General features: G+C 47.3%; 31 non-coding genes across 31 annotated transcripts; all 31 read left to right on the top strand.

Moving 5' to 3' along the window:
* Nucleotide 1: 1 nt before the first annotated feature.
* On the top strand, nucleotides 2-74 carry TRNAM-CAU (transfer RNA methionine (anticodon CAU)). The gene has a single exon. It is a non-coding gene; the product is annotated as a tRNA-Met (tRNA).
* Nucleotides 75-447: 373 nt separating this feature from the next.
* TRNAM-CAU (transfer RNA isoleucine (anticodon UAU)) lies at nucleotides 448-520 on the top strand. Its single transcript has one exon. It is a non-coding gene; the product is annotated as a tRNA-Met (tRNA).
* Nucleotides 521-1,192: 672 nt separating this feature from the next.
* TRNAM-CAU (transfer RNA methionine (anticodon CAU)) lies at nucleotides 1,193-1,265 on the top strand. The gene has a single exon. It is a non-coding gene; the product is annotated as a tRNA-Met (tRNA).
* A 673-nt stretch (nucleotides 1,266-1,938) lies between these two features.
* TRNAM-CAU (transfer RNA methionine (anticodon CAU)) lies at nucleotides 1,939-2,011 on the top strand. The gene has a single exon. It is a non-coding gene; the product is annotated as a tRNA-Met (tRNA).
* Nucleotides 2,012-2,087: 76 nt separating this feature from the next.
* On the top strand, nucleotides 2,088-2,160 carry TRNAM-CAU (transfer RNA methionine (anticodon CAU)). The gene has a single exon. It is a non-coding gene; the product is annotated as a tRNA-Met (tRNA).
* A 76-nt stretch (nucleotides 2,161-2,236) lies between these two features.
* Nucleotides 2,237-2,309, top strand: TRNAL-UAA (transfer RNA leucine (anticodon UAA)). Its single transcript has one exon. It is a non-coding gene; the product is annotated as a tRNA-Leu (tRNA).
* A 375-nt stretch (nucleotides 2,310-2,684) lies between these two features.
* Nucleotides 2,685-2,757, top strand: TRNAM-CAU (transfer RNA methionine (anticodon CAU)). The gene has a single exon. It is a non-coding gene; the product is annotated as a tRNA-Met (tRNA).
* Nucleotides 2,758-2,833: 76 nt separating this feature from the next.
* On the top strand, nucleotides 2,834-2,906 carry TRNAI-UAU (transfer RNA methionine (anticodon CAU)). Its single transcript has one exon. It is a non-coding gene; the product is annotated as a tRNA-Ile (tRNA).
* A 1,850-nt stretch (nucleotides 2,907-4,756) lies between these two features.
* TRNAM-CAU (transfer RNA methionine (anticodon CAU)) lies at nucleotides 4,757-4,829 on the top strand. The gene has a single exon. It is a non-coding gene; the product is annotated as a tRNA-Met (tRNA).
* Nucleotides 4,830-4,905: 76 nt separating this feature from the next.
* Nucleotides 4,906-4,978, top strand: TRNAI-UAU (transfer RNA isoleucine (anticodon UAU)). Its single transcript has one exon. It is a non-coding gene; the product is annotated as a tRNA-Ile (tRNA).
* Nucleotides 4,979-5,645: 667 nt separating this feature from the next.
* On the top strand, nucleotides 5,646-5,718 carry TRNAI-UAU (transfer RNA isoleucine (anticodon UAU)). The gene has a single exon. It is a non-coding gene; the product is annotated as a tRNA-Ile (tRNA).
* A 355-nt stretch (nucleotides 5,719-6,073) lies between these two features.
* Nucleotides 6,074-6,146, top strand: TRNAM-CAU (transfer RNA methionine (anticodon CAU)). Its single transcript has one exon. It is a non-coding gene; the product is annotated as a tRNA-Met (tRNA).
* A 76-nt stretch (nucleotides 6,147-6,222) lies between these two features.
* Nucleotides 6,223-6,295, top strand: TRNAM-CAU (transfer RNA methionine (anticodon CAU)). Its single transcript has one exon. It is a non-coding gene; the product is annotated as a tRNA-Met (tRNA).
* Nucleotides 6,296-7,859: 1,564 nt separating this feature from the next.
* On the top strand, nucleotides 7,860-7,932 carry TRNAM-CAU (transfer RNA methionine (anticodon CAU)). Its single transcript has one exon. It is a non-coding gene; the product is annotated as a tRNA-Met (tRNA).
* A 1,030-nt stretch (nucleotides 7,933-8,962) lies between these two features.
* TRNAM-CAU (transfer RNA methionine (anticodon CAU)) lies at nucleotides 8,963-9,035 on the top strand. Its single transcript has one exon. It is a non-coding gene; the product is annotated as a tRNA-Met (tRNA).
* Nucleotides 9,036-9,818: 783 nt separating this feature from the next.
* On the top strand, nucleotides 9,819-9,891 carry TRNAM-CAU (transfer RNA methionine (anticodon CAU)). The gene has a single exon. It is a non-coding gene; the product is annotated as a tRNA-Met (tRNA).
* Nucleotides 9,892-10,708: 817 nt separating this feature from the next.
* Nucleotides 10,709-10,781, top strand: TRNAM-CAU (transfer RNA methionine (anticodon CAU)). The gene has a single exon. It is a non-coding gene; the product is annotated as a tRNA-Met (tRNA).
* A 1,104-nt stretch (nucleotides 10,782-11,885) lies between these two features.
* On the top strand, nucleotides 11,886-11,958 carry TRNAL-CAA (transfer RNA leucine (anticodon CAA)). The gene has a single exon. It is a non-coding gene; the product is annotated as a tRNA-Leu (tRNA).
* Nucleotides 11,959-12,335: 377 nt separating this feature from the next.
* Nucleotides 12,336-12,408, top strand: TRNAM-CAU (transfer RNA methionine (anticodon CAU)). Its single transcript has one exon. It is a non-coding gene; the product is annotated as a tRNA-Met (tRNA).
* Nucleotides 12,409-14,125: 1,717 nt separating this feature from the next.
* TRNAM-CAU (transfer RNA methionine (anticodon CAU)) lies at nucleotides 14,126-14,198 on the top strand. The gene has a single exon. It is a non-coding gene; the product is annotated as a tRNA-Met (tRNA).
* Nucleotides 14,199-14,873: 675 nt separating this feature from the next.
* TRNAM-CAU (transfer RNA methionine (anticodon CAU)) lies at nucleotides 14,874-14,946 on the top strand. The gene has a single exon. It is a non-coding gene; the product is annotated as a tRNA-Met (tRNA).
* A 641-nt stretch (nucleotides 14,947-15,587) lies between these two features.
* Nucleotides 15,588-15,660, top strand: TRNAM-CAU (transfer RNA methionine (anticodon CAU)). Its single transcript has one exon. It is a non-coding gene; the product is annotated as a tRNA-Met (tRNA).
* Nucleotides 15,661-16,481: 821 nt separating this feature from the next.
* On the top strand, nucleotides 16,482-16,554 carry TRNAM-CAU (transfer RNA methionine (anticodon CAU)). The gene has a single exon. It is a non-coding gene; the product is annotated as a tRNA-Met (tRNA).
* A 374-nt stretch (nucleotides 16,555-16,928) lies between these two features.
* TRNAM-CAU (transfer RNA methionine (anticodon CAU)) lies at nucleotides 16,929-17,001 on the top strand. The gene has a single exon. It is a non-coding gene; the product is annotated as a tRNA-Met (tRNA).
* Nucleotides 17,002-17,815: 814 nt separating this feature from the next.
* On the top strand, nucleotides 17,816-17,888 carry TRNAM-CAU (transfer RNA methionine (anticodon CAU)). Its single transcript has one exon. It is a non-coding gene; the product is annotated as a tRNA-Met (tRNA).
* Nucleotides 17,889-18,858: 970 nt separating this feature from the next.
* On the top strand, nucleotides 18,859-18,931 carry TRNAM-CAU (transfer RNA methionine (anticodon CAU)). Its single transcript has one exon. It is a non-coding gene; the product is annotated as a tRNA-Met (tRNA).
* Nucleotides 18,932-19,305: 374 nt separating this feature from the next.
* Nucleotides 19,306-19,378, top strand: TRNAM-CAU (transfer RNA methionine (anticodon CAU)). Its single transcript has one exon. It is a non-coding gene; the product is annotated as a tRNA-Met (tRNA).
* A 373-nt stretch (nucleotides 19,379-19,751) lies between these two features.
* On the top strand, nucleotides 19,752-19,824 carry TRNAM-CAU (transfer RNA methionine (anticodon CAU)). Its single transcript has one exon. It is a non-coding gene; the product is annotated as a tRNA-Met (tRNA).
* A 373-nt stretch (nucleotides 19,825-20,197) lies between these two features.
* On the top strand, nucleotides 20,198-20,270 carry TRNAM-CAU (transfer RNA methionine (anticodon CAU)). Its single transcript has one exon. It is a non-coding gene; the product is annotated as a tRNA-Met (tRNA).
* A 75-nt stretch (nucleotides 20,271-20,345) lies between these two features.
* On the top strand, nucleotides 20,346-20,418 carry TRNAM-CAU (transfer RNA methionine (anticodon CAU)). The gene has a single exon. It is a non-coding gene; the product is annotated as a tRNA-Met (tRNA).
* Nucleotides 20,419-21,532: 1,114 nt separating this feature from the next.
* TRNAM-CAU (transfer RNA methionine (anticodon CAU)) lies at nucleotides 21,533-21,605 on the top strand. The gene has a single exon. It is a non-coding gene; the product is annotated as a tRNA-Met (tRNA).
* Nucleotides 21,606-22,201: the final 596 nt, after the last annotated feature.

Here is a 22,201-nt window from a genome sequence, read left to right as displayed (position 1 = left end):
AGCCTCGGTAGCGCAGCAGGCAGCGCGTAAGTGTCATAATCTTAAGGTCGTGAGTTCGATCCTCACCCGGGGCATAGGCTTTTATCTTGTATGTCCAAGTATACACAAAGCAACTTCATATTCTATATAATTGCCTTCCCCCATTGAGCAGCCTCGGCAGCGCAGCAGGCAGCGCGTAAGTCTCATAATCTTAAGGTCGTGAGTTCGATCCTCACCCGGGGCATAGGCTTTTATCTTGTATGTCCAAGTATACACAAAGCAACTTCATATTCTTTTAATCGCCTTGCCTCGTCGAGCAGCCTCGGTAGCGCAGCAGGCAGCGCGTAAGTCTCATAATATTAAGGTCGTGAGTTCGAATATCACCCGGTGCATAGCCTTTTATCTTGTATGTCCAAGTATACACAAAGCAACTTCATATTCTTTATCCTTGCCTTGCAACATCGAGCAGCCTCGGTAGCGCAGTAGGCAGCACGTAAGTCTCATAATCTTATGGTCGTGAGTTCGATCCTCACCCGGGGCATGGGCCTTTATCCTGTATGTCCAAGTATACACAAAGCAACTTCATATTCTTTTAATCGCCTTGCCACGTCGAGCAGCCTCGGTAGCGCAGCAGGCAGCGCGTAAGTCTCATAATATTAAGGTCGTGAGTTCGTTCCCCACCCGGGGCAAAGGCTTTAATCTTCTATGTCCAAGTATACACAAAGAAACTCCATATTCCTTATCCTCGCCCTTCCACGTCGAACAGCCTGGGTAGGTCAGCAGGCAGCGCGTATGTCTCATAATCATACAGTCTGAGTTCGATCCTCACCTGCCGCACGGGCTTTTATAGTGAACATCCAAGTTAACTCAAAGCTCCTTCTTAGTCATTATACTTGCATTCTGCACAACGAACATCCTCGCTAGCGCAGCAGGCAGCGCGCAAGTCTCGTAATATTAAGGTCGTGAGTTCGAATATCACCCGGGGCATAGCCTTTTATCTTGTATGTCGAAGTATGCACAAAGCAACTTCATATTCTTTTTCTTCGCCTTGCGACATCGAGCAGCCTCGCTAGCACAGCAGGCAGCGCGTAAGTCTCATAATATTAAGGTCGTGAGTTCGAATATCACCCGGGGCATAGCCTTTTTATCTTGTATGCCCAAGTATACACAAAGCAACTTCATATTCTTTATCCTTGCCTTGCAATATCGAGCAGCCTCGGTACCGCAGTAGGCAGCGCGTAAGTCTCATAATCTTAAGGTCGTGAGTTCGATCCTCACCCGGGGCAGAGGCTTTTATCTTGTGTGTCCAAGTATACACAAAGCAACTTCATATTCTATATAGTAGCCTTCACCCATCGAGCAGCCTCGGTAGTGCAGCAGGCAGCGCGTAAGTCTCATAATATTATGGTCGTGATTTCGATCCTCACCAGGGATATATTTTTTTATCTTGTAAGTCTATTATTCACAAAGCTGCTTTATATTCTTTATCCTTGGCCTCCCCATTCTAGCAGCCTATGTAGCACAGCAGGCAGCACGTAAGTCTCCTAGTCTTATGGTCGTAGGTTCGATCCTCCCCTGAGGTTTAGTCTTTCAACATGAATGTCCCAGTTTACACAAAGCTCCTTCCTAGTTTTTATCCTTACAATCCGCAGAATGAGCAGTCTCGGTAGCGCAGCAGGCAGTGCGTGTCTCATAATCTTAAGGTCGTGAGTTCGATTTTCACCCGGGTCATAGGCTTTATTCTTCTATGTCCACGTTTACACAAAACTCCTTCATATTCTTTGTCCTTACATTGCCCGGTAAGTGCAGACTTGGTAACGCAGAAGGCAGCGCGCGAAAGACTCATAATCATACGGTCTTAGTTCGAACTTCACCTGCCGCAGAGGCTTTTATAGTGAACATCCAAGTTAACTCAAAGCTCCGTCTTAGTCATTATACTTGCATTCTGCTCAACGAACAGCCTCGGTAGCGCAGCAGGCAGCGCGTAAGTCTCATAATCTTAAGGTCGTGAGTTCGATCCTCACCCGGGGCATAGACTTTTATCTTGTATGTTCAAGTATACACAAAGCAACTTCATATTCTATATAATTGCCTTACCCGATTGAGTAGCCTCGGTAGCGCAGCAGGCAGCGCGTAAGTCTCATAATCTTAAGGTCGTGAGTTCGATCCTCACCCGGGGCATAGGCTTTTATCTTGTATGTCCAAGTATACACAAAGCAACTTCATATTCTATATAATAGCCTTCACCCATCGAGCAGCCTCGGTAGCGCAGCAGACAGCGCGTAAGTCTTAAAATCTTAAGGTCGTGAGTTCGATCCTCACCCGGGACATAGGATTTTACCTTGTATGTCCAAGTATACACAAGGCAACTTCATATTCTTTATCCTTGCCCTTCAACAACGAGCAGCCTCGGTAGCGCAGCAGGCAGCGCGTAAATCTCATAATCCTAAGGTCGTGAGTTCGATCCTCACCTGGAGCATTGGCTTTAATTTTCTATGTCCACGTTTACACAAAGCACCTTCTTATTCTTTGTCCTTACATTGCCCGGTAAGTGTAGATTTGGTAACGCAGCAGGCAGCGCGTAAGTCTCATAATCTTCAGGTCGTAAGTTCGAGTCTCACCCGGGGCATAGGCTTTAATCTAGTATGTCCAAGTATACACAAAGCAACTTCATATTCTTTATCTTCGCCTGGCCCCGTCGAGCAGCCTCGGTAGCGCAGCAGGCAGCGCGTAAGTCTCATAATCTTAAGGTCGTGAGTTCGATCCTCACCCGGGACATAGGATTTTATCTTGTATGTCCAAGTATACACAAGGCAACTTCATATTCTTTATCCTTGCCCTTCAGCACCGAGCAGCCTCGGTAGCTCAGTAGGCAGCGCGTAAGTCTTATGATCTTAAGGTCGTGAGTTCGATCCTCACCCGGGGCATAGGCTTTAATCTTGTATGTCCACGTATACACAAAGCAACTCCATATTCCTTATCCTCGCCCTTCAACACCGAGCAGCCTCGGAAGCGCAGCAGGCAGCGCGTAAGTCTCATAATCATAAGCTATTAGTTCGATCCTCACCTGCAGCAAAGGCATTTTACATGAACATCCAATTTTACGCAAAGCTCCTTGTTATTCTTTATACTTGCAATCTCCACCCCGAGCAGCCTCGGTAGCGTAGCACGCAGCGCGTAAGTCTCATAATCTTAAGGTCGTGAGATCGATCCTCACCCGGGGCATAGGCTTTCATCTTGTATGTCCAAGTATACACAAAGCAACTTCATATTCTATATAATTGCCCTCCCCCATTCTAGCAGCCTATGTAGGCAGCACTTAAGTCTCTTAGTCTTATGGTCGTGGGTTCGATCCTCCCCTGAGCCTTAGTCTTTCAACGTGAATGTCCATGTTTACACACAGCTCCTTCCTAGTCTTTATCCTTACATTCCGCAGAATTAGCAGTATCGGTAGCGCAGCAGGCAGCGCGTAAGTCTCATAATAATAAGTCGTGAGTTCGATTTTCACCCGGCTCATAGGCTTTAATCTTCTATGTCCACGCTTACACAAGACTCCTTCGTATTCTTAGTCCTTACATTGCCCGGTAAGTGCAGACTTGGTAACGCAGCAGGACGCGCGAAAGACTCATAATCATACGGTCTTAGTTCGATCCTTACCTGCGGCAAAGGCATTTATCGTGAACATCCAATTTTTTACAAAGTTCTTTCTTATTCTTTATACTTGCACACTGCATCCCGAACAGCCTCGGTAGCGCAGCAGGCAGCACGTAACTCTCATAATCTTAAGGTTGTGAGATTGATCCTCACCCGGGCCATAGGCTTTCATCTTGTATGTCCAAGTATACACAAAGCAACTTCATATTCTATATAATTGCCTTCCCCCATTCTAGCAGCCTATGTAGGCAGCACGTAAGTCTCTTAGTCTTATGGTCGTGGGTTCGATCCTCCCCTGAGCCTTAGTCTTTCAACGTGAATGTCCATGTTTACACACAGCTCCTTCCTAGTCTTTATCCTTACTTTCCGCAGAATTAGCAGTCTCGGTAGCGCAGCAGGCAGCGCGTAAGTCTCATAATAATAAGTCGTGAGTTCGATTTTCACCCGGGGCATAGCCTTTTATCTTGTATATCCAAGTATACACAAAGCAACTTCATATTCTTTATCCTTGCCTTGCATCATCGAGCAGCCTCGGTAGCGCAGTAGGCAGCGCGTAAGTCCCATCATCTTAAGGTCGTGATTTCGATCCTCACCCGGGGCAAAGTCTTTAATCTTGTATGTCCAAGTATACACAAAGAACTCCATATTCCTTATCCTCGCCCTTCCACGTCGAACAGCCTGGGTAGGTCAGCAGGCAGCGGGTATGTCTCATAATCATACAGTCTGAGTTCGATCCTCACCTGCCGCACAGGCTTTCATAGTGAACATCCAAGTTAACTCAAAGCTCCTTCTTAGTCATTATACTTGCATTCTGCACAACGAACAGCCTCGCTAGCGCAGCAGGCAGCGCGTAAGTCTCATAATATTAAGGTCGTGAGTTCGAATATCACCCGGGGCATAGCCTTTTATCTTGTATGTCCAAGTATGCACAAAGCAACTTCATATTCTTTTTCTTCGCCTTGCGACATCGAGCAGCCTCGCTAGCACAGCAGGCAGCGCGTAAGTCTCATAATATTAAGGTCGTGAGTTCGAATATCACCCGGGGCATAGCCTTTTATCTCGTATGTCCAAGTATACACAAAGCAACTTCATATTCTTTATCCTTGCCTTGCAACATCGAGCAGCCTCGGTACCGCAGTAGGCAGCGCGTAAGTCTCATAATCTTAAGGTCGTGAGTTCGATCCTCACCCGGGGCATAGGCTTTTATCTTGTATGTCCAAGTATACACAAAGCAACTTCATATTCTATATAATAGCCTTCACCCGTCGAGCAGCCTCGGTAGCGCAGCAGACAGCGCGTAAGTCTTATAATCTTAAGGTCCTGAGTTCGATCCTCACCCGGGACGTAGGATTTTACCTTGTATGTCCAAGTATACACAAGGCAACTTCATATTCTTTATCCTTGCCCTTCAACAACGAGCAGCCTCGGTAGCGCAGCAGGCAGCGCGTAAATCTCATAATCCTAAGGTCGTGAGTTCGATCCTCACCTGGAGCATTGGCTTTAATCTTCTATGTCCACGTTTACACAAAGCACCTTCTTATTCTTTGTCCTTACATTGCCCGGTAAGTGTAGATTTGGTAACGCAGCAGGCAGCGCGTAAGTCTCATAATGTTCAGGTCGTAAGTTCGAGTCTCACCCGGGTCATAGGCTTTAATCTAGTATGTCCAAGTATACACAAAGCAACTTCATATTCTTTATCTTCGCCTGGCCCCGTCGAGCAACCTCGGTAGCGCAGCAGGCAGCGCGTAATTCTCATAATCTTAAGGTCGTGAGTTCGATCCTCACCCGGGACATAGGATTTTACCTTGTATGTCCAAGTATACACAATGCAACTTCATATTCTTTATATTGCCTTCCCCCATCGAGCAGCCTCGGTAGCGCAGCAGGCAGCGCGTCTCTAATCTCAAGTTCGTGAGTTCGATCCTCACCCGGGGCTTATTCTTACATCCTGTATGTCCAAATATACACAGAGTAACTTCATATTCTTTATCCTTGCCCTTCAGCACCGAGCAGCCTCGGTAGCTCAGTAGGCAGTGCGTAAGTCTTATAATCTTAAGGTCGTGAGTTCGATCCTCACCCGGGGCATAGGCTTTAATCTTGTATGTCCAAGTATACACAAAGCAACTCCATATTCCTTATCCTCGCCCTTCAACATCGAGCAGCCTCGGTAGCGCAGCAGGCAGCGCGTAAGTCTCATAATCATAAGCTATTAGTTCGATCCTCACCTGCAGCAAAGGCATTTTACCCAAAGCTCCTTGTTATTCTTTGTACTTGCAATCTCCACCCCGAGCAGCCTCGCTAGCGCAGCAGGCAGCGCGTAAGTCTCATAATATTAAGGTCGTGAGTTCGATCCTCACCCGGGGCAAGGGCTTTTATCCTATATGTCCAAGTATACACAAAGCAACTTCATATTCTATATAATTGCCTTCCCCACCGAGGAGCCTCGGTAGCGCAGCAGGCAGCGCGTAAGTCTCATAATCTTAAGGTCGTGAGTTCGATCCTCACCCGGGGCATAGGCTTTTATCTTGTATGTCCAAGTATACACAAAGCAACTTCATATTCTATATAATTGCCTTCCCCCACCGAGCAGCCTCGGTAGCGCAGCAGGCAGCGCGTAAGTCTCATAATCTTAAGGTCGTGAGTTCGATCCTCACCCGAGGCACAGGCTTTTATCTTGTATGTCCAAGTATACACAAAGCAACTTCATATTCTATATAATTGCCTTCCCCCATTCTAGCAGCCTATGTAGGCAGCACGTAAGTCTCTTAGTCTTATGGTCGTGGGTTCGATCCTCCCGTGAGGCTTAGTCTTTCAACATGAATGTCCATGTTTACACACAGCTCCTTCCTAGTCTTTATCCTTACATTCCGCAGAATTAGCAGACTCGGTAGCGCAGCAGGCAGCGCGTAAGTCTCATAATAATAAGTTCGTGAGTCGAATTTTCACCCGGCTCATAGGCTTTATTCTTCTATGTCCACGTTTACACAAAACTCCTTCGTATTCTTTGTCCTTACATTGCCCGGTAAGTGCAGACTTGGTAACGCAGCAGGCAGCGCGTGAAGGACTCATAATCATACGGTCCTAGTTCGACCCTTACCTGCGGCAAATGCCTTTATCGTGAACATCCAATTTTTTACAAAGCTCTTTCTTATTCTTTATACTTGCACTCTGCATCCCGAACAGCCTCGGTAGCGCAGCAGGCAGCGCGGAAGTCTCATAATCTTAAGGTCGTGAGTTCGATCCTCACCCGGGACGTGGGCCTTTATCCTGTATGTCCAAGTATACACAAAGCAACTTCATATTCTTTTTTCTTCGCCTTGCCACATCGAGCAGCACCGGTAGCGCAGCAGGCAGCGCGTAAGTCTCATAATATTAAGGTCGTGAGTTCGAATATCACCCGGGGCATAGGCTTTTATCTTTTATGTCCAAATATAACAGAGCTATTTCATATTCTTTATCCTTGCCTTTCAACACCGAGCAGCGTCAGTAGCGCAGCAGGCAGCGCGTAAGTCTCATAATCATGAGCTCTTAGTTCGATCCTCACCAGCGGTAAAGGCATGTTACATGAACATCCAATTTTACGCAAAGCTCCTTGTTATTCTTTACACTTGCAATCTCCACCCCAAGCAGCCGCGGTAGCGCAGCACGCAGCGCGTAAGTCTCATAATATTAAGGTCGTGGTTTCGTATCCTCACCAGGGGCATGTTCTTTTATCTTGTATGCCTATTATACACAAAGCTCCTTCATATTCTTTATCCTTGGCCTCCCCATTCTAGCAGCCTATGTAGCACAGCAGGCAGCACGTACGTCTCTTAGTCTTATGGTCGTGGGTTCGATCCTCCACTGAGGCTTAGTCTTTCAACATGAATGTCCACGTTTACACACAGCTCCTTCCTAGTCTTTATCATTACATTCCGCAGAATGAGCTGTCTCGGTAGCGCAGCAGGCAGCGCGTAAGTCTCATAATCATAAGCTCTTAGTTTGATCCTCACCTGCGGCAATGGCATTTTACGTGAACATCCAATTTTACGCAAAGCTCCTTCTTATTCTTTATACTTGCAATCTCCACCCCGAGCAGCCTCGGTAGCGCAGCAGGCAGCGCGTAAGTCTCATTATATTAAGGTCGTGAGTTCCAATATCACCCGGGGCATAGCCTTTAATCTCGTATGTCCAAGTATACACAAAGCAACTTCATATTCTTTATCTTTGCCTTGCAACATCGAGCAGCCTCGGTAGCGCAGTAAGCAGCGCGTAAGTCTCATAATCTTAAGGTCGTGAGTTCGATCCTCACCCGGGGCATAGGCTTTTATCTTGTATGTCCAAGTATACACAAAGCAACTTCATATTCTATATAATTGCGTTCCCTCACCGAGCAGCCTGGGTAGCGCAGCAGGCAGCGCGTAAGTCTCATAATCTTATGGTCGTGGGTTCGATCCTCCCGTGAGGCTTAGTCTTTCAACATGAATGTCCATGTTCACACACAGCTCCTTCCTAGTCTTTATCCTTACATTCCGAAGAATTAGCAGTTTCGGTAGCGCAGCAGGCAGCGCGTAAGTCTCATAATAATAAGTTCGTGAGTTCGATTTTCACCCGGTTCATAGTCTTTGATCTTCTATGTCCACGTTTACACAAAACTCCTTCGTATACTTTGTCCTTACATTGCCCGGTAAGTGCAGACTTGGTAACGCAGCAGGTAGCGCGCGAAAGACTCATAATCATACGGTCCTAGTTCGACCCTTTCTTTCTTTCCTTCTTAATCTGTTTATTGTCCAGGGTTGGCTTTTCCCGCGGACTTAGCGAGGGATCCCACCTCTACCGCCTCAAGGGCAGTGTCCTGGAGCTTCAGACATCGGATCGGGGGATACAACTGGGGAGAATGATCAGTACCTCGCCCAGGCGGCCTCACCTGCTATACTGAACAGGGGCCTTGTCTAGGGATGGGAAGATTGGAAGGGCAGGCAAGGAAGAGGGAAGGAAGCGGCCGTGGCCTTAAGTTAGGTACCATCCCGGCATTCGCCTGGAGGAGAAGTGGGAAACCACGGAAAACCACTTCCAGGATGGCTGAGGTGGGAATCGAACCCACCTCTACTCAGTTGACCTCCCGAGGCTGAGTGGACCCCGTTTCAGCCCTCGTACCACTTTTCAAATTTCGTGGCAGAGCCGGGAATCGAACCCGGACCTCCGGGGTTGGCAGCTAATCACGCTAACCACTACACCACAGAGGCGGCCTAGTTCGACCCTTACCTGCGGCAAAGGCATTTATCGTGAACATCCAATTTTTTACAAAGCTCTTTCTTATTCTTTATATTTGCACTATGCATCCCGAACAGCCTCGGTAGCGCAGCAGGCAGCGCGTAAGTCTCATAATCTTACGGTCGTGAGTTCGATCCTCATCCGGGGCATGGGCCTTTATTCTTTATGTTTGCCTTCCCAAATCCAGCAGCCTCGGTAGCGAAGCAGGTAGCGCGTAAGTCTCATAATCTTAAGGTCGTGATTTCGATCCTCACCCGGGGCATAGGCTTTTATCCTGTATGTCCAAGTATACACAAAGCAACTTCATATTCCTTTAATCGCCTTGCCACTTCGAGCAGCCTGGGTAGCGCAGCAGGCAGCGCGTAAGTGTTATAATATTAAGGTCGTGAGTTCGAATATCACCCGAGGCGTAGCCTTTTATCTTGTATGTCCAAGTATACACAAAGCAACTTCATATTCTTTATCCTTGCTTGCAACATCGAGCAGCGTCGGTAGCGCAGTAAGCAGCGCGTAGGTCTCATAATCTTAAGGTCGTGAGTTCGATCCTCACCCGGGGCATAGGCTTTTATCTTGTATGTCCAAGTATACACAAAGCAACTTCATATTCTTTATCCTCGCCTTGCCACATCGAGCAGCCTAGGTAGCGCAGCAGGCAGCGCGTAAGTCTCATAATCTTAAGGTCGGGAGTTCGATCCTCACCCGGGGCAAAGGCTTTAATCTTGTATGTCCAAGTATACACAAAGAAACTCCATATTCCTTATCCTCGCCCTTCCACGTCGAACAGCCTGGGTAGTTCAGCAGGCAGCGCGTATGTCTCATAATCATACAGTCTGAGTTCGATCCTCACCTGCCGCAGAGGCTTTTATAGTGAACATCCAAGTTAACTCAAAGCTCCTTCTTAGTCATTATACTTGCATTCTGCACAACGAACAGCCTCGGTAGCGCAGCAGGCAGCGCGTAAGTCTCATAATCTTAAGGTCGTGAGTTCGACCCTCACCCGGGGCATAGCCTTTTATCTTGTATGTCCAAGTATACACAAAGCAACTTCATATTCTTTATCCTTGCTTGCAACATCGTGCAGCCTCGGTAGCGCAGTAAGCAGACCGTAGGTCTCATAATCTTAAGGTCGTCAGTTCGGTCCTGACTCGGGGCAAAAGATTTTATCTTGTATGTCCAATTATACACAGAGCAACTTCATATTCTTTATCCTTGCCCCTCAACAACGAGCAGCCTCGGTAGCGCAGCAGGCAGCGCGTAAGTCTCATAATCCTAAGGTCGTGAGTTCGGTCCTCACCTGGGGCATTGGCTTTAATCTTCTATTTCCACGTTTACACAGAGCACCTTGTTATTCTTTGTCCTTACATTGCCCGGTAAGTGCAGATTTGGTAACGCAGCAGGCAGCGCGTAAGTCTCATAATATTCAGGTCGTGACTTCGAGTCTCTCCCGGGGCATAGGCTTTAATCTAGTATGTCCAAGTATACACAAAGCAACTTCATATTCGTTTATCTTCGCCTGGCCCCATTGAGCAGCCTCGGTAGCGCAGCAGGCAGCGGGTAGGTCTCATAATCTTAAGGTCGTGAGTTCGATCCTCACCCAGGGCATAGGATTTTATCTTGTATGTCCAAGTATACACAAGGCAACTTCATATTCTTTATCCTTGCCTTCACCCATCGAGCAGCCTCGGTAGCGCAGCAGGCAGCGCGTCTCTAATCTTAAGGTCGTGAGTTCGATCCTCACCCGGGGCATAGTCTTACATCCTGTATGTCCAAGTATACACAGAGCAACTTCATATTCTTTATCCTTGCCCTTCAGCACCGAGCAGCCTCGGTAGCGCAGTAGACAGCGCGTAAGTCTCATAATCTTAAGGTGGTGAGTTCGATCCTCACCCGGGGCATAGGCTTTAATCTTGTATGTCCAAGTATACACAAAGCAGCTCCATATTCCTTATCCTCGCCGTTCACCGAGCAGCCTCGTTAGCGCAGCAGGCAGCGCGTAAGTCTCATAATCATAAGCTATTAGTTCGATCCTCACCTGCCGCAAAGGCATTTTACATGAACCACCAATTTTACGCAAAGCTCCTTGTTATTCTTTATACTTGCAATCTCCACCCCGAGCAGCCTCGGTAGTGCAGCACGCAGCGCGTAAGTCTCATATTATTAAGGTCGTGAGTTCGATCTTCACCCGGGGCATGGGCTTTTATCCTGTATGTCCAAGTATACACAAAGCAACTTCATATTCTTTATGCTTGCCTTCCCCCTTCGAGCAGCCTCGGTAGCGAAGCAGGCAGCACGTAAGTCTCATAATCTTAAGGTCGTGAGATCATTCCTCACCCGGAGCATATGCTTTTATATTGTATGTCCAAGTATACACAAAGCAACTTCATATTCTATATAATTGCCTTCCCCCGTTCTAGCAGCCTCTGTAGGCAGCACGTAAGTCTCTTAGTCTTATGGTCGTGGGTTCGATCCTCCCCTGAGGCTTAGTCTTTCAACATGAATGTCCATGTTTACACACAGCTCCTTCCTAGTCTTTATCCGCACATTCCGCAGAATTAGCAGTGTCGGTAGCGCAGCAGGCAGCGCGTCTCATAATAATAAGTTCGTGAGTTCGATCCTCACCCGGGGCATAGGCTTTAATCTTGTATGTCCAAGTATACACAAAGCAGCTCCATATTCCTTATCCTCGCCGTTCACCGAGCAGCCTCGTTAGCGCAGCAGGCAGCGCGTAAGTCTCATAATCATAAGCTATTAGTTCGATCCTCACCTGCCGCAAAGGCATTTTACATGAACCACCAATTTTACGCAAAGCTCCTTGTTATTCTTTATACTTGCAATCTCCACCCCGAGCAGCCTCGGTAGTGCAGCACGCAGCGCGTAAGTCTCATATTATTAAGGTCGTGAGTTCGATTTTCACCCGGGGCAAAGGCTTTTATAGTAAACTTCCAAGTTAACTCAAAGCTCCTTCTTAGTCATTATACTTGCATTCTGCACAACGAACAGCCTCGGTAGCGCAGCAGGTAGCGCGTAATTCTCAAAATCTTAAGGTCGTGAGTTCGGTCCTCACCTGGGGCATTGGCTTTAATATTCTATGTCCACGTTTACACAAAGCACCTTCTTATTCTTTGTCCTTACATTGCCCGGCAAGTGCAGATTGGGTAACGCAGCAGGCAGCGCGTAAGTCTCATAATCCTAAGGTCGTGAGTTCGGTCCTCACCTGGGGCATTGGCTTTAATCTTCTATGTGCACGTTTACACAAAGCACCTTCTTATTCTTTGTCCTTACATTGCCCGGTAAGTGCAGATTTGGTAACGCAGCAGGCAGCGCGTGGGTCTCATAATATTCAGGTCGTGACTTCGAGTCTCACCCGGGGCATAGGCTTTAATCTGGTATGTCCAAGTATACACAAAGCAACTTCATACTCGTTTATCTTCGCCTGGCCTCATCGAGCAGCCTCGGTAGCGCAGCAGGCAGCGCGTAAGTCTCATAATCTTAAGGTCGTGAGTTCGATTCTCACCCGGGGCATAGGATTTTATCTTGTATGTCCAAGTATACACAAGGCAACTTCATATTCTTTATCCTTGCCTTCACCCATTGAGCAGCCTCAGTAGCGCAGCAGGCAACGCGTAAGTCTCATAATCTTAAGGTCGTGAGTTCGATCCTCACCCGGGGCGTAGGCTTTTATCTTGTATGTCCAAGTATACACAAAGCAACTCCATATTCCTTATCTTCGCCGTTCCACGTCGGGTAGCGTGGGTAGCGCAGCCGGCAGCGCGTAATTCTCATAATCATACAGTCTGAGTTCGATCCTCACCTGCCGCGGATGCTTTTATAGTGAACATCCAAGTTAAATCAAAGCTCCTTCTTAGTCATTATACTTGCATTCTGCACAAAGAACAGCCTCGGTAGCGCAGCAGGCAGCGCGTAAGTCTCATAATCTTAAGGTCGTTAGTTCGACCCTCACCCGGGGCATAGGCTTTTATCTTTTATGTTCAAGTATACACAAAGCAACTTCATATTCTATATAATAGCCTTCACCCGTCGAGCAGCATCGGTAGCGCAGCAGGCAGCGCGTAAGTCTCATAATCTTAAGGTCGTGAGTTCGATCCTCACCCGGGGCATAGGCTTTTATCTTGTATGTCCAAGTATACACAAAGCAACTTCATATTCTATATAATTGCCTTCCCCCATCGAGCAGCCTCGGTAGCGCAGCGCGTAAGTCTCATAATATTAAGGTCGTGAGTTCGATCCTCACCCGGGGCATAGGCTTCTATCTTGTATGTCCAAGTGTACACAAAGCAACTCCATATTCCTTATCCTCGCCCTTCAACACCGAGCAGCCTCGGTAGCGCAGCAGGCAGCGCGTAAGTCTCTTAGTCTTATGGTCGTGGGTTCGATCCTCCCCTGAGGCTTAGTCTTCCTACGTGAATGTACCAGTTTACACAAACCTCCTTCATCATCATCATCTGTTTAACCTCCAGGTTCGGTTTTTCCCTCGGACTTAGCGAGGGATCACACCTCTACCGCCTCAAGGGCAGTGTCCTGGAGCTTCAGACTCTTGGTCGGGGGATACAACTGGGGAGTATGACCAGTACCTCGCCCAGGCGGCCTCACCTGCTATGCGGAACAGGGGCCTTGTGGAGGGATGGGAAGATGGGAAGGGATAGGCAAGGAAGAGGGAAGGAAGCGGCCGTGGCCTTAAGTTAGGTACCAACCCGGCATTCGCCTGGAGGAGAAGTGGGAAACCACGGAAAACCACCTCTACTCAGTTGACCTCCCGAGGCTGAGTGGACCCCGTTCCAGCCCTTTTCAAATTTCGTGGCAGAGCCGGGAATCGAACCCGGGCCTCCGGGGGGTGGCAGCTAATCACGCTAACCACTACACCACGGACGCGGACACAAACCTCCTTCCTAGTCTTTATCCTTACATTCCGCAGAATGAGCTGTCTCGGTAGCGCAGCAGGCAGCGCGTAAGTCTCATAATCATAAGCTCTTAGTTCGATCCTCACCTGCGGCAATGGCATTTTACGTGAACATCCAATTTTACGCAAAGCTCCTTGTTATTCTTTATACTTGCAATCTCCACCCCGAGCAGCCTCGGTAGCGCAGCAGGCAGCGCGTAAGTCTCATAATATTAAGGTCGTGAGTTCCAATATCACCCGGGGCATAGCCTTTAATCTTGTATGTCCAAGTATACACAAAGCAACTTCATATTCTTTATCTTTGCCTTGCAACATCGAGCAGCCTCGGTAGCGCAGTAAGCAGCGCGTAAGTCTCATAATCTTAAGGTCGTGAGTTCGATCCTCACCCGGGGCATAGGCTTTTATCTTGTATGTCCAAGTATACACAAAGCAACTTCATATTCTATATAATTGCCTTCCCTCACCCAGCAGCCTCGGTAGCGCAGCAGGCAGCGCGTAAGTCTCATAATCTTATGGTCGTGGGTTCGATCCTCCCGTGAGGCTTAGTCTTTCAACATGAATGTCCATGTTCACACACAGCTCCTTCCTAGTCTTTATCCTTACATTCCGCAGAATTAGCAGACTCGGTATCGCAGCAGGCAGCGCGTAAGTCTCATAATAATAAGTCGTGAGTTCGATGTTCACCCGGCTCATAGGCTTTATTCTTCTATGTCCACGTTTACACAAAACTCCTTCGTATTCTTTGTCCTTACATTGCCCGGTAAGTGCAGACTTGGTAACGCAGCAGGCAGCGCGCGAAAGACTCATAATCATACGGTCTTAGTTCGATCCTTACCTGCGGCAAAGGCATTTATCGTCAACAACCAATTTTTTTCAAAGCTCTTTCTTATTCATTATACTTGTACTCTGCATCCCGAACAGCCTCGGTAGCGCAGCAGGAAGCGCGTAATTCTCATAATCATACAGTCTGAGTTCGATCCTCACCTGCCGCAGAGGCTTTTATAGTGAACATCCAAGTTAACTCAAAGCTCCTTCTTAGTCATTATACTTGCATTTTGCACAACGAACAGCCTCGGTAGCGCAGCAGGCAGCGCGTAAGTCTCATAATCTTAAGGTCGTGAGTTCGATCCTCACCCGGGGCGTAGGCTTTTATCTTGTATGTCCAAGTATACACAAAGCAACTTCATATTCTTTGTCCTTACATTGCCCGGTAAGTGCAGACTTGGTAACGCAGCAGGTAGCGCGCGAAAGACTCATAATCTTAGTTCGGTCTTAGTTCGATGCTTACCTGCGGCAAAGGCATTTATCGTGAGCATCCTATTTTTTACAAAGCTCTTTCTTATTCTTTATACTTGCACTCTGCATCCCGCACAGCCTCAGTAGCGCAGCAGGCAGCGCGTAAGTCTCATAATCTGACGGTCGTGAGTTCGATCCTCCCCCGGGGCATGGGCCTTTATTCTTTATGCTTGCTTTCCCCCATCGAGCAGCCTCGGTAGCGAAGCAGGCAGCGCGTAAGTCTCATAATCTTAAGGTCGTGATTTCGATCCTCACCCGAGGCATAGGCTTTTATCCTGTATGTCCAAGTATACACAAAGCTACTTCGTATTCTTTTAATCGCCTTGCCACGTCGAGCAGCCTCGGTAGCGCAGCAGGCAGCGCGTAAGTCTCATCATATTAAGGTCGTGAGTTCGAATATCACCCGGGGCATAGCCTTCTATATTGTGTGTCCAAGTATACACAAAGCAACTTCATATTCTATATAATTGCCTTTACCCATCGAGCAGCCTCGGTAGCGCAGCAGGCAGCGCGTAAGTCTCATAGTCTTAAGGTCGTGAGTTCGATCCTCACCCGGGGCATAGGCTTTTATCTTGTATGTCCAAGTATACACAAAGCAACTTCATATTCTATATAATAGCCTTCACCCATCGAGCAGCCTCGGTAGCGCAGCAGGCAGCGCGTAAGTCTCATAATATTAAGGTTGTGATTTCGATCCTCACCAGGGATATATTCTTTTATCTTGTAGGTCTATTATTCACAAAGCTGCTTTATATTTTTTATCCTTGGCCTCCCCATTCTAGCAGCCTATGTAGCAGAGCAGGCAGCACGTAAGTCTCTTAGTCTTATGGTCGTGGGTTCGATCCTCCCCTGAGGCTTAAACTTTCAACATGAATGTCCCAGTTTACACAAAGCTCCTTCCTAGTCTTTATCCTTACATTCCGCAGAATGAGCAGTCTCGGTAGCGCAGCAGGCAGCGCGTGTCTCATAATCTTAAGGTCGTGAGTTCGATTTTCACCCGGGTCATAGGCTTTATTCTTCTATGTCCACGTTTACACAAAACTCCTTCATATTCTTTGTCCTTACATTGCCCGGTAAGTGCAGGCTTGGTAACGCAGAAGGCAGCGCGCGAAAGACTCATAATCATACGGTCATAGTTCGAACTTCACCTGCCGCAGAGGCTTTTATCTTGTATGTCCAACTATACACAAAGCAACTTCATATTCTATATAATAGCCTTCACCCATCGAGCAGCCTCCGTAGCACAGTAGGCAGCGCGTAAGCCTCATAATCTTAAGGTCGTGAGTTCGGTCCGCACTCGGGGCAAAACATTTTATCTTGTATGTCCAATTATACACAGAGCAACTTCATATTCTATATAATTGCCTTCCCCCATTGAGCAGCCTCGGTAGCGCAGCAGGCAGCGCGTAAGTCTCATAATCTTATGGTCGTGAGTTCGAACCTCACCCGTGGCAAAGGCTTTTATAGTGAACTTCCAAGTTAACTCAAAGCTCCTTCATAGTCATTATACTTGCATTCTGCATCCCGAACAGCCTCGGTAGTGCAGCAGGCAGCGCGTAAGTCTCATAATCCTAAGGTCGCGAGTTCGATCCTCACCTGGGGCATTGGCTTTAATCTTCTATGTCCACGTTTACAAAGCACCTTCTTATTCTTTGTCCTTACATTGCCCGGTAAGTGCAGATTTGGTAACGCAGCAGGCAGCGCGTAAGTCTCATAATCTTCAGGTCGTGAGTTCGATCCTCACCCGGGGCATAGCATTTTATCTTGTATGCCCAAGTATACACAAGGCAACTTCATAATCTTTATCCTTGCCTTCCCCCATCGAGCAGCCTCGGTAGCGCAGCAGGCAGCGCGTAAGTCTCATAATCTTAAGGTCGTGAGTTCGATCCTCACCCGGGGCATAGTCTTTTATCCTGTATGACCAACTATACACAAAGCAACTTCATATTCTTTTAATCGCCTTGCTACGTCGAACAGCCTGGGTAGTTCAGCAGGCAGCGCTTATGTCTCATAATCATACAGTCTGAGTTCGATCGGCACCTGCCGCAGAGGCTTTTATAGTGAACATCCAAGTTAACTCAAAGCTCCTTCTTAGTCATTATACTTGCATTCTGCACAACGAACAGCCTCGGTAGCGCAGCAGGCAGCGCGTAAGTCTCATAATCTTAAGGTCGTGATTTCGATCCTCACCCGGGGCATAGGCTTTAATCCTGTATGTCCAAGTATACACAAAGCAGCTCCATATTCCTTATCCTCGCCCTTCAACGCCGAGCAACCTCGGTAGCGCAGCAGACAGCGCGTAAGACTCATAATCGTAAACTATTAGTTCGATCCTCACCTGCGGCAAAGGCATTTTACATGAACATCCAATTTTACGCAAAGCTCCTTGTTATTCTTTATACTTGCAATCTCCAACCCGAGCAGCCTCGGTAGCGCAGCACGCAGCGCGTAAGTCTCATAATATTAAGGTCGTGAGTTCGATCCTCACCCGGGGCAGGGGCTTTTATCCTGTATGTCCAAGTATACACAAAGCAACTTCACATTCTTTATGCTTGCCTTCCCCCATTGTAGCAGCCTATGTAGGCAGCACGTAAGTCTCATAATCTTAAGGTCGTTAGTTCGATCCTCACCCGGGGCAAAGGCTTTTATAGTGAACTTCCAAGTTAACTCAAAGCTCCGTCTTAGTCATTATACTTGCATTCTGCACAACGAACAGCCTCGGTAGCGCAGCAGGAAGCGCGTAAGTCTCATAATCTTAAGGTCGTGAGTTCGATCCTCACCCGGGGCATGGGCTTTTATCCTGTATGTCCACGTATACACAAAGCAACTTCATATACTTTTTCTTCGCCTGTCCACATCGAGCAGCCTCGCTAGCGCAGGAGGCAGCGCGTAAGTCTCATAATCTTAAGGTCGTGAGTTCGATCCTCACCCGGAGCATAGGCTTTTATCTTGTATGTCCAAGTATACACAAAGCAACTTCATATTCTATATAATAGCCTTCACCCATCGAGCAGCCTCGGTAGCGCAGCAGGCAGCGCGTAAGTCTCATAATATTAAGGTCGTGATTTCGATCCTCACCAGGGATATATTCTTTTATCTTGTATGTCTATTATTCACAAAGCTGCTTTATATTTTTTATCCTTGGCCTCCCCATTCTAGCAGCCTATGTAGCACAGCAGGCAGCACGTAAGTCTCATAGTCTTATGGTCGTGGGTTCGATCCTCCCCTGAGGCTTAGTCTTTCAACATGAATGTCCCAATTTACACAAAGCTCCTTCCTAGTCTTTATCCTTACATTCCGCAGAATGAGCAGTCTCGGTAGCGCAGCAGGCAGCGCGTGTCTCATAATCTTAAGGTCGTGAGTTCGATTTTCACCCGGGTCATAGGCTTTATTCTTCTATGTCCACGTTTACACAAAACTCCTTCATATTCTTTGTCCTTACATTGCTCGGTAAGTGCAGACTTGGTAACGCAGAAGGCAGCGCGCGAAAGACTCATAATCATACGGTCATAGTTCGAACTTCACCTGCCGCAGAGGCTTTTATCTTGTATGTCCAACTATACACAAAGCAACTTCATATTCTATATAATAGCCTTCACCCATCGAGCAGCCTCCGTAGCACAGTAGGCAGCGCGTAAGCCTCATAATCTTAAGGTCGTGAGTTCGGTCCGAACTCGGGGCAAAACATTTTATCTTGTATGTCCAATTATACACAGAGCAACTTCATATTCTATATAATTGCCTTCCCCCATTGAGCAGCCTCGGTAGCGCAGCAGGCAGCGCGTAAGTCTCATAATCTTATGGTCGTGAGTTCGAACCTCACCCGGGGCAAAGGCTTTCATAGTGAACTTCCAAGTTAACTCAAAGCTCCTTCATAGTCATTATACTTGCATTCTGCATCCCGAACAGCCTCGGTAGTGCAGCAGGCAGCGCGTAAGTCTCATAATCCTAAGGTCGCGAGTTCGATCCTCGCCTGGGGCATTGGCTTTAATCTTCTATGTCCACGTTTACAAAGCACCTTCTTATTCTTTGTCCTTACATTGCCCGGTAAGTGCAGATTTGGTAACGCAGCAGGCAGCGCGTAAGTCTCATAATCTTCAGGTCGTGAGTTCGATCCTCACCCGGGGCATAGCATTTTATCTTGTATGCCCAAGTATACACAAGGCAACTTCATATTCTTTATCCTTGCCTTCCCCCATCGAGCAGCCTCGGTAGCGCAGCAGGCAGCGCGTAAGTCTCATAATCTTAAGGTCGTGAGTTCGATCCTCACCCGGGGCATAGGCTTTTATCTTGTATGTCCAAGTATACACAAAGCAACTTCATATTCTATATAATTGCCTTTACCCTCGAGCAGCCTCGGTAGCGCAGCAGGCAGCGCGTAAGTCTCATAATCTTAAGGTCGTGAGTTCGATCCTCACAAGTGGCATAGGCTATTATCTTGTATGTCCAAGTATACACAAAGCAACTTCATATTCTATATAATAGCCTTCACCCATCGAGCAGCCTCGGTAGCGCAGCAGGCAGCGCGTAAGTCTCATAATATTAAGGTCGTGAGTTCGATCCTCAACCGGGGCATAGGCTTTTATCTTGTATGTCCAAGTATACACAAAGCAACTTCATATTCTATATAATTGCCTTCCCCCATTGAGCAGCCTCGGTAGCGCAGCAGGCAGCGCGTAAGTCTCATAATCTTAAGGTCGTGAGTTCGATCCTCACCCGGGGCATAGGCTTTTATCTTGTATGTCCAAGTATACACAAAGCAACTTCATATTCTATATAATTGCCTTTACCCTCGAGCAGCCTCGGTAGCGCAGCAGGCAGCGCGTAAGTCTCATAATCTTAAGGTCGTGAGTTCGATCCTCACAAGTGGCGTAGGCTATTATCTTGTATGTCCAACTATACACAAAGCAACTTCATATTCTATATAATAGCCTTCACCCATCGAGCAGCCTCCGTAGCACAGTAGGCAGCGCGTAAGCCTCATAATCTTAAGGTCGTGAGTACGGTCCGCACTCGGGGCAAAACATTTTATCTTGTATGTCCAATTATACACAGAGCAACTTCATATTCTATATAATTGCCTTCCCCCATTGAGCAGCCTCGGTAGCGCAGCAGGCAGCGCGTAAGTCTCATAATCTTAAGGTCGTGAGTTCGATCCTCACCCGGGGCATAGGCTTTTATCTTGTATGTCCAAGTATACACAAAGCAACTTCATATTCTATATAATTGCCTTTACCCTCGAGCAGCCTCGGTAGCGCAGCAGGCAGCGCGTAAGTCTCATAATCTTTAGGTCGTGAGTTCGATCCTCACCCGGGGCATAGGCTTTTATCTTGTATGTCCAAGTATACACAAAGCAACTTCATATTCTATATAATAGCCTTCACCCATCGAGCAGCCTCGGTAGCGCAGCAGGCAGTGCGTAAGTCTCATAATATTAAGGTCGTGAGTTCGATCCTCACCCGGGGCATAGGCTTTTATCTTGTATGTCCAAGTATACACAAAGCAACTTCATATTCTATATAATTGCCTTTACCCATCGAGCAGCCTCGGTAGCGCAGCAGGCAGCCCGTAAGTCTCATAATCGTAAGATCGTGAGTTCGATCCTCACCCGGGGCATAGGCTTTTATCCTGTATGTCCAAGTATACACAAAGCAACTTCATATTCTTTTAATCGCCTTGCCACGTCGAACAGCCTGCGTAGTTCAGCAGGCAGCGCTTATGTCTCATAATCATACAGTCTGAGTTCGATCCTCACCTGCCGCAGAGGCTTTTATAGTGAACATCCAAATTAACTCAAAGCTCCTTCTTTGTCATTATACTTGCATTCTGCACAACGAACAGCCTCGGTAGCACAGCAGGAAGCGCGTAAGTCTCATAATATTAAGGTCGTGAGTTCGAATATCACCCGGGGCATAGGCTTTTATCCTGTATGTCCAAGTATACACAAAGCAACTTCATATTCTTTTTCTTCGCCTTACCACATCGAGCAGCCTCGGTAGCGCAGCAGGCAGCGCGTAAGTCTCATAATATTAAGGTCGTGAGTTCGAATATCACCCGGGGCATAGCCTTTTATCTTGTATGTCCAAGTATACACAAAGTAACTTCATATTCTATATAATTGCCTTCCCCCATTCTAGCAGCCTATGTAGGCAGCATGTAAGTCTCTTAGTCTCATGGTCGTGGGTTCGATCCTCCCCTGAGGCTTAGTCTTTCAACATGAATGTCCATGTTTACACACAGCTCCTTCCTAGTCTTTATCCTTACATTCCGCAGAGTTAGCAGTCTCGGTAACGCAGCAGGTAGCGCGCGGAAGACTCATAATCATACGGTCTTAGTTCGATCCTTACCTGCGGCAAAGGCATTTATCGTGAGCATCCTATTTTTTACAAAGCTCTTTCTTATTCTTTATACTTGCACTCTGCATCCCGCACAGCCTCGGTAGCGCAGCAGGCAGCGCGTAAGTCTCATTATCTTAAGGTCGTGAGTTCGATCCTCACCCGGGGCATAGGCTTTTATCCTGTATGACCAAGTATACACAAAGCAACTTCATATTCTTTTAATCGCCTTGCCACGTCGAACAGCCTGCGTAGTTCAGCAGGCAGCGCTCATGTCTCATAATCATACAGTCTGAGTTCGATCTTCACCTGCCGCAGATGCTTTTATAGTGAACATCCAAATTAACTCAAAGCTCCTTCTTTGTCATTATACTTGCATTCTGCTCAACGAACAGCCTCGGGAGCGCAGCAGGCAGCGCGTAAGTCTCATAATCTTAAGGTCGTGAGTTCGATGCTCACCCGGGGCATGGGCTTTTATCCTGAATGTCGAAGTATACACAAAGCAACTTCATATTCTTTATCCTCGCCTTGCCACATCGAGCAGCCTCCGTAGCGCAGTAGGCAGCGCGTAAGTCTCATAATCCTAAGGTCGTGATTTCGATCCTCACCTGGGGCATTGGCTTTAATCTTCTATGTCCACGTTTACAAAGCACCTTCTTATTCTTTGTAATTACATTGCCCGGTAAGTGCAGATTTGGTAACGCAGCAGGCAGCGCGTAAGTCTCATAATCTTAAGGTCGTGATTTCGATCCTCACCCGGGGCATA

The sequence above is a fragment of the Anabrus simplex genome, chromosome 3, assembly GCF_040414725.1.
Source record: "Anabrus simplex isolate iqAnaSimp1 chromosome 3, ASM4041472v1, whole genome shotgun sequence".
In the NCBI taxonomy this organism is placed as follows: domain Eukaryota; kingdom Metazoa; phylum Arthropoda; class Insecta; order Orthoptera; family Tettigoniidae; genus Anabrus; species Anabrus simplex.
This window is presented reverse-complemented; position numbering and strand designations above follow the sequence as displayed.